The 6,849-nt window shown below is 45.6% G+C and overlaps 1 pseudogene; it reads left to right on the top strand.

The window, feature by feature from the left end:
- Nucleotides 1-231: 231 nt before the first annotated feature.
- On the top strand, nt 232-821 carry LOC123124617 (ATP synthase subunit alpha, chloroplastic-like; annotated as a pseudogene).
- Nucleotides 822-6,849: the final 6,028 nt, after the last annotated feature.

The following is a 6,849-nucleotide window of genomic DNA, read 5'->3' as shown; positions in this document are numbered from 1 at the left end:
TTCTCAATCAAAAAGGGCAAGGTGTAATATGTGTTTATGTAGCTATTGGTCAAAGGGCATCCTCTGTAGCTCAAGTAGTAACTACTTTCCATGAGGAGGGGGCCATGGAATACACTATTTTAGTAGCCGAAATGGCGGATTCACCTGCTACATTACAATACCTCGCTCCTTATACGGGAGCAGCCCTGGCTTAGTATTTTATGTACCGCGAACGACATACTTTAATAATTTATGACGATCTCTCCAAACAGGCACAAGCTTATCACCAAATGTCCCTTCTATTAAGAAGACCTCCCGGCCGTGAGGCTTATCCAGGCGATGTTTTTTATTTGCATTCACGCCTTTTAGAAAGAGCCGCTAAATTAAATTCTCTTTTAGGTGAAGGAAGTATGACCGCTTTACCAATAGTTGAGACTCAACCTGGAGACGTTTCCGCCTATATTCCTACTAATGTAATCTCCATTACAGATGGACAAATATTCTTATCTGCGAATCTATTCAATGCCGGAATTCGACCCGCTATTAATGTGGGTATTTCTGTTTCCAGAGTAGGATCCGCGGTTCAAATTAAATCCATGAAACAAGTAGCAGGCAAATCCAAATTGGAACCAGCTCAATTCATAGAGTTACAAGCCTTTGCACAATTCGCCTCTGCTCTCGATAAAACAAGTCAGAATCAATTGGCAAGGGGTAGACGATTAAGGGAATTGCTTAAACAATCCTTGGCAAATCACCTCCAAGTGGAAGAGCAGAAAGCTACTATTTATACGGGAATAAGAGGATATCTTGATTTGTTAGAAATTGAACAGGTAAATAAATAGTCCAATCACCCCAGAATCGTCGAAATCCCCTCGAAATGGAGAGCGGCGCAAGTCTGACACTCTTTCTCTCACTCTCTATCCTCTGTCTTTCAGATTTTCCCCTCGTAGCTGATACAGTGAAATATTATTATGTAAGGGAGCTGATCCACAGGATTCAATGGTGAATTCTGATTTCCCCACAGACTGAACCAAAGGAGAAGAATAGAATAATTCACTGGTGCAGGCGGAGCAGCAAACCTTCGTAGAAAAGGGAGAAAAACTGGAAAAAACCGGAAGTCTTGGTTGTATGACAAATGCTCAAATAATTGAGCTGCGTATTCAAATCCAAACGATCAAGAAAGGATCCGAGACTGCTCAAGATTATCTGCGCAGGATCAAATTCCAGTCTGATCAACTTGCAGCAGTAGGAGAACCTGTGACAGACAAAGATCTTGTCTTGTACACACTTGGTGGATTAGGCAGAGACAGCCACTAATCAGATTCAGCTGACCTCAGAGGGGACTGAGATGGTGGAGAATAGCCACCAAGGAGAGTGGCAGAAGACATCATATCCAAGGACCAAGAGAGCAGCAAATAAGATGAAATGTAAGTCACCAGTCAATGCCATGACGAACAGCTCAAGGATTCAGGACACTTGGCTGACCATCCAGGAGAAGGCGACACAGAGGGTATCACAAAAGAATCTGGAAGGTAATCCCTCTTTCTCCAAAAATGCTTTTGCTATCCTAAATGTTGTCCCTAATACATATTATTATGAGATTGCTTCCAAAAAGTAATATTAAAGTAAAAGGATCCAATGAAGAACCGGGGAATAGCTTATATCCAGTCCTTCTCTATGACTTGCCGAATAGACTTATTCGCAGCCATACACTGTCTTATTTAAAAGAGTCCCCTGTCTCGTGAACGATCGAACTTGGTAAACTTTGAAATAATCGTTTAGATAGCATTAGCCGCTTTTCTTCCTTTTCTCTGCTAGTCTTTCAAGTTCTCACCCTCCCAGAAAATAAGGGAAAGTCTTCTTACTAGCTAGCTTTTATATCTTGCAAATAGGGAGTTAAGAAGTGTAACTATAACCTATTTGTCACAAAGTTCAATACTCTCTAGAGGAGGTAAATCAATGTATACGGGTACGCCTGGTTGAAGCAGCCCCTACTCATCTATGGGCTGTTCCAGCCTTTGCTAGTGGGTGGTGTCGGTGTCAAAACCGGCGGATCTCGGGTAGGGGGTCCCGAACTATGCGTCTAAGGTTGATGGTAATAGGAACGGGGGACACAATGTTTACCCAGGTTCGGGCCCTCTCTATGGAGATAATACCCTACTTCCTGCTTGATTGATCTTGATGGATATGAGTATTACAAGAGTTGATCTACCACGAGATCGTAATGGCTAAAACCCTAAAAGTCTAGCCTGTATGTCTGTATCTGTTTCCGGACTAAGCCCTCCGGTTTATATAGACACCGGAGGGGACTAGGGTTGTACAAAGTCGGTTACAGAGAAAGGAATCTTCATATTTGGTCGCCAAGCTTGCCTTCCACGCCAAGGAGAGTCCTATCCGGACACGGGAGAGAGTCTTCGGTCTTGTATCTTCACAGCCCATTAGTCTGTCCCGTGTTCAACAGGCCGGACGCCCGAGGACCCCTTAGTCCAAGACTCCCTCAGTAGCCCCTAAACCAGGCTTCAATGACGAGGTGTCCGGCGCGCAGATTGTCTTCGGCATTGCAAGGCGGGTTCTCCTTTCCAAATACTCCAATGTAGTCTTCGGACGAATGTGTCCGGATCTGCAACGCAAGCACCACAAGAGAATATAATATTTTACGAGTCCAATTTGCCGACGACTTTTCGTAACGTGACATCACGCTCGCCCGGTCATCATTTTGAACCGTTTCCTGTCCCGCCGTTCCACGTTTCGAAGCGGGGTTTTTATTGGCATGTCTTGTCGAAGCAGAGATCGTGTCCCCTTATCACGGGATTCTTATTAATACGAGTGAGGGTAACCCAACCGTTACATTGGAAAGATTCCTTAGGAATAGGAAAGTTTCCAGGCTTAGGAGGAGGCGTTCGATACCCGTTGCCTCTATAAAGGAGCCAAGGGCCGTATCTAGTTACGCCGAACCTCTCCTCAACCTTTCCACCCTCGAGTTCAAGCACCCACTGTTCGACTCTATTACTTCAAGCTTCCTGGTCATGTCTAAACCCAGTTCACAGGGCCGATGGGAGGGTCCTCTGTTACAGAGGAGGATATTGCGAAGCTGCGGGCGGCCAGATACCTGACCGCGGAGATCCCCCACATGCTTCCTATTCAAGGACAGGTTATTCCGACTCCCAGATCTGGCGAGAGGGTCGTATTCATCTCTCACTTCCTCCGAGGGCTAGGGTTCGCTCTTCACCCCTTCATCCGGGGCCTCATGTTTTATTACGGACTAGATTTTCACGATCTCGCCCCAGATTCTTTCCTCCATGTTTCGGCGTTCATCATCACGTGTGAGGCCTTCCTCCGAATTCCCCCACACTTCGGCTTATGGCTCAAGTGAAGGAAATATGCCCTAGAGGCAATAATAAAGTTATTATTTATTTCCTTATATCATGATAAATGTTTATTATTCATGCTAGAATTGTATTAACCGGAAACATAATACATGTGTGAATACATAGACAAACAGAGTGTCACTAGTATGCCTCTACTTGACTAGCTCGTTGATCAAAGATGGTTATGTTTCCTAGCCATAGACATGAGTTGTTATTTGATTAACGGGATCACATCATTAGGAGAATGATCTGATTGACTTGACCCATTCCGTTAGCTTAGCACTCGATCGTTTAGTATGTTGCTATTGCTTTCTTCATGACTTATACATGTTCCTATGACTATGAGATTATGCAACTCCCGTTTACCGGAGGAACACTTTGTGTGCTACCAAACGTCACAACGTAACTGGGTGATTATAAAGGTGCTCTACAGGTGTCTCCAAAGGTACTTGTTGGGTTGGCGTATTTCGAGATTAGGATTTGTCACTCCGATTGTCGGAGAGGTATCTCTGGGCCCACTCAGTAATACACATCACTATAAGCCTTGCAAGCATTGTGACTAATGAGTTAGTTGCGGGATGATGTATTACGGAACGAGTAAAGAGACTTGCCGGTAACGAGATTGAACTAGGTATCGAGATACCGACGATCGAATCTCGGGCAAGTAACATACCGATGACAAAGGGAACAACGTATGTTGTTATGCGGTCTGACCGATAAAGATCTTCGTAGAATATGTAGGAACCAATATGAGCATCCAGGTTCCGCTATTGGTTATTGACCGGAGAGGTGTCTCGGTCATGTCTACATAGTTCTCGAACCCGTAGGGTCCGCACGCTTAACGTTACGATGACTGTTATATTATGAGTTTATATGTTTTGATGTACCGAAGGTTGTTCGGAGTCCCAGATGTGATCACGGACATGACGAGGAGTCTCAAAATGGTCGAGACATAAAGATTGATATATTGGAAGCCTACGTTTGGACATCGGAAGTGTTCCGGGTGAAATCGGGATTTTTTCGGAGTACCGGGAGGTTACCGGAACCCCCCGGTAACTTAATGGGCCTTAGTGGGCCTAGGTGGAAGAGAGGAGAGGAGGCCAGGGCAGGGCCGCGCGCCCCTCCCCCCCAGTCCGAATAGGACAAGGAGAGGGGGCCGGCGCCCCCCCTTCCTTCCTCCCCTCCACCTCTTCCCCCTTTCTCTACTAGTCCAACATGGAAAAGGGGGAGTCCTACTCCCGGTAGGAGTAGGACTCCTCCTGGCGCGCCTCTCCTCTAGGCCGGCCGAACCCCCCCTTGCTCCTTTATATACGGGAGCAGGGGGGCACCTCTAGACACACAATTGATCAACGATCTTTTAGCGCGTGTGCGGTGCCCCCCTCCACCATATTACACCTCGATAATATCGTAGCGGTGCTTAGGCGAAGCCCTGCATCGGTAGAACATCATCGTCACCACGCCGTCGTGCTGATGAAACTCTCCCTCAACACTCGGCTAGATCGGAGCTCGAGGGACGTCATCGAGCTAAACGTGTGCTGAACTCGGAGGTGCCGTGCGTTCGGTACTTGATCGGTCGGATCGTGAAGACGTACGACTGCATCAACCGTGTTGTGTTAATGCTTCCGCTTTCGGTCTACGAGGGTACGTGGACAACACTCTCCCCTCTCGTTGCTATGCATCACCATGATCTTGCGTGTGCGTAGGAAATTTTTTGTAATTACTACGTTCCCCAACAGTGGCATCCGAGCCTGGTTTTATGCGTTGATGTTATATGCACGAGTAGAACACAAGTGAGTTGTGGGCGATATAAGTCATACTGCTTACCAGCATGTCATATTTTGGTTCGGCGGTATTGTGAGATGAAGCGGCCCGGACCGACATTACGCGTACGCTTACGCGAGACTGGTTTCACCGTTGCGAGCACTCGTTGCTTAAAGGTGACTGGCGGGTGTCTGTCTCTCTCACTTTAGTTGAACCGAGTGTGGCTACGCCCGGTCCTTGCGAAGGTTAAAACAGCACCAACTTGACAAACTATCGTTGTGGTTTTGATGCGTAGGTAAGAACGGTTCTTGCTAAGCCCGTAGCAGCCACGTAAAACTTGCAACAACAAAGTAGAGGACGTCTAACTTGTTTTTGCAGGGCATGTTGTGATGTGATATGGTCAAGACATGATGCTATATTTTATTGTATGAGATGATCATGTTTTGTAACCGAGTTATCGGCAACTGGCAGGAGCCATATGGTTGTCGCTTTATTGTATGCAATGCAATCGCCATGTAATTGTTTTACTTTATCACTAAGCGGTAGCGATAGTCGTAAAAGCAATAGTTGGCGAGACGACAACGATGCTACGATGGAGATCAAGGTGTCGCGCCGGTGACGATGGTGATCATGACGGTGCTTCGGAGATGGAGATCACAAGCACAAGATGATGATGGCCATATCATATCACTTATATTGATTGCATGTGATGTTTATCTTTTATGCATCTTATCTTGCTTTGATTGACGGTAGCATTATAAGATGATCTCTCACTAAAATTTCAAGATAAAAGTGTTCTCCCTGAGTATGCACCGTTGCGAAAGTTCTTCGTGCTGAGACACCACGTGATGATCGGGTGTGATAGGCTCTACGTTCAAATACAACGGGTGCAAAACAGTTGCACACGCGGAATACTCAGGTTAAACTTGACGAGCCTAGCATATGCAGATATGGCCTCGGAACACTGAGACCGAAAGGTCGAGCGTGAATCATATAGTAGATATGATCAACATAGTGATGTTCACCATTGAAAACTACTCCATTTCACGTGATGATCGGTTATGGTTTAGTTGATTTGGATCACGTAATCACTTAGATGATTAGAGAGATGTCTATCTAAGTGGGAGTTCTTAAGTAATATGATTAATAGAACTTAAATTTATCATGAACTTAGTACCTGATAGTATCTTGCTTGTCTATGTTAATTGTAGATAGATGGCCCGTGTTGTTGTTCCGTTGAATTTTAATGCGTTCCTTGAGAAAGCAAAGTTGAAAGATGATGGTAGCAATTACACGGACTGGGTCCGTAACTTGAGGATTATCCTCATTGCTGCACAGAAGAATTACGTCCTGGAAGCACCGCTGGGTGCCAGGCCTGCTGCAAGAGCAACACCAGAAGTTATGAACGTCTGGCAGAGCAAAGCTGATGACTACTCGATAGTTCAGTGTGCCATGCTTTACGGCTTAGAACCGGGTCTTCAACGACGTTTTGAACGTCATGGAGCATATGAGATGTTCCAGGAGTTGAAGTTAATATTTCAAGCAAATGCCCGGATTGAGAGATATGAAGTCTCCAATAAGTTCTACAGCTGCAAGATGGAAGAGAATAGTTCTGTCAGTGAGCATATACTCAAAATGTCTGGGTATAATAATCACTTGATTCAACTGGGAGTTAATCTTCCGGATGATAGCGTCATTGACAGAATTCTTCAATCACTGCCACCAAGCTACAAGAGCTTCG

Source organism: Triticum aestivum, chromosome 5D (genome assembly GCF_018294505.1).
Source record: "Triticum aestivum cultivar Chinese Spring chromosome 5D, IWGSC CS RefSeq v2.1, whole genome shotgun sequence".
In the NCBI taxonomy this organism is placed as follows: Eukaryota; Viridiplantae; Streptophyta; class Magnoliopsida; order Poales; family Poaceae; genus Triticum; species Triticum aestivum.
The sequence above is the reverse complement of the archived record's forward strand: the minus strand, read 5'-3'. Positions and strand labels throughout refer to the sequence as shown.